General features: G+C 53.7%; 1 pseudogene; it reads right to left on the bottom strand.

Moving 5' to 3' along the window:
- Nucleotides 1-484: 484 nt before the first annotated feature.
- LOC123191660 (zinc finger protein 36-like) lies at nt 485-1,110 on the bottom strand (annotated as a pseudogene).
- Between the last annotated feature and the right edge of the window lie 971 nt (nt 1,111-2,081).

Genomic DNA, 2,081 nt, shown 5'->3' with positions numbered 1-2,081 from the left:
GGTGTGTGGAACCCGTTTATGAGGATGGCAGTGGCAGTCCCACTTGGATAGATTAGATTGTAGTTGATCATCAGTACCTGAAAGTGTTTAGTTTCACCACCAAATCGTCAATTAAATTGAAGATCGATTGCGACTACGGAATCAATTGTAAATATCTTTCTCATCAAGAACAAAAAAATGCAGACTAGCTAGGTTCAGTCAGTAACCGCAACCCTGGTGCTACGGTCTTGCGAGCAATGCCAAAGTTTTAGTTATTCTGATAGTACAGCAGCGACCTAGGAAAATCTGGAAGCGCGGCTCACCATGGACACAGAGAGATCAGAGAAGGGCGCTGGAGCATGGAAATGGAATTAAGCCCATAGTTTTAATTTCTTTATGTCCTTATAAATACAACAAATCAACAAATCATGGTGATACCTAATCGAATTCAACAAATGAACAAATCAATCAAGGGGCGGTTGACCATTGGCCATCTCTCCTTCTTTTACAGCAAAAGCCTCAGCTTCTTGGTGGGTAGAGGGCTCTGCACCTCCTCCTCGTCCCACCTCATCACCCCTGCGTTCTCCGGCATCGACAGCAGGTTCAGGTCGAAGTTCCTCAGACGGCAGAGGACGCCAACACGGAGACGGACATGGACATGGAAACGGAGGTGCCGTCCCAGTAGTGGCAGTGCTTGTGCCCTCCGAGCGCATGCCCGGTCGTGAAGCCCCGGTCACAGACGGTGCACTGATGCGGGCCGCCGCTACTCTCGCCCGAGGACGCCGCCGCGCTCGCCTCCGACCCACCGCCCGTGGACGCCTGTGCGGCAATGTAGCGCTCTCTGGTGGGCGGCGGCTTGCGGTGGCTGGACTTGTGCCCGCCGATCGCCTAGTATGACGCATACGCCTTCCCGCAGACCGCGCAGCTGAACCACAGCTCCTAAGCCCGGGTAAGGGACGGGTTCCACGCGCCCGCCTGCTGCTCCTTGCTGGTGGCGGCGAGCGCGGTGAGGCAGATGGCGAGGTAGTCGTCCTTGTTGAGCACCGGCGTGGCGGTGGGAACCAAGGAAAGGGAGAGGAGAGGTCGGTCTAGTCCACCACCATCCCGCGGACCGTCACCTGCTCGCACCATGGCGGCACGTGCTCCACCGCCCACGAGGCCGCCGTGCCGAACATGGAGTCGGCGCCCGCGAAGGCCCTCAGGGCGAGCAGCTAGAGCTCCTCGACGGCAGCGGCAACTGTGGCGACTGTGCTGTAGGGATGAAAATGCCATGAGTCCGGTAACATAGGTCCAAACCGAGAGCATCAGTTCGACAAAAATGAGAGCATCAGTTCAACCCCTTGAATTCGTCAGTTTAAGAAGGGTAACAGAATAATATGTGTGTGTGTGTGTGTGTGTGTGTGTGTGTGGAGGGGAGGAGAGGAAGCCAAGGGGGCGCCCCAAGTAGGTGGAAACCTACTTGGGTGCTTCCCTATTAGGCCTCCCCCCTTCCATATCCATCCGGAGGGGGAAAGGAAGGAGGAGGGAGGAGAGAAGGAAGGGGGAGGCCGAATTGCTCCCCTTCCTTTCTCTCTTACCCTCTTTCCTCCCCCCTTATTTGGCTTACATGGGGCGCATCAGCCTCCTATGGGCTGGTCTGTCCCCTTCTTGGACCATTAGGCCCATGTAGTTGCCGGGGGGATGCCCGGAACCCCTTCCGGTGACCCGGTATGTACCCGGTACCCCCAGAACACTTCCGATGTCTAAATATCATCGTCCTATATATGAATCTTTACCTCTAGACCATTTTGAGACTCCGTGATCTCATTCGGGACTCCGAACAACATTCGGTCACCAAATCACATAACTCATATAATACAAAATCATCATCGAACATTAAGCGTGTGGACCCTACGGGTTCAAGAACTATGTAGGCATGACTGAGACACTTCTCCGGTCAATAACCAACAGTGGAACCTAGATGCTCATATTGGTTCCCACATATTCTTCGAAGATCTTTATTGGTCGTACCGTAATGACAACGTATGTTACTCCCTTTGTCATCAGTACGTTACTTGCCCGAGATTCGATCGTCGGTATCTTCATACCTAGTTCAATCTCGT

Source organism: Triticum aestivum, chromosome 2A (genome assembly GCF_018294505.1).
Source record: "Triticum aestivum cultivar Chinese Spring chromosome 2A, IWGSC CS RefSeq v2.1, whole genome shotgun sequence".
Lineage (NCBI taxonomy): Eukaryota > Viridiplantae > Streptophyta > Magnoliopsida > Poales > Poaceae > Triticum > Triticum aestivum.
The sequence above is the reverse complement of the archived record's forward strand: the minus strand, read 5'-3'. Positions and strand labels throughout refer to the sequence as shown.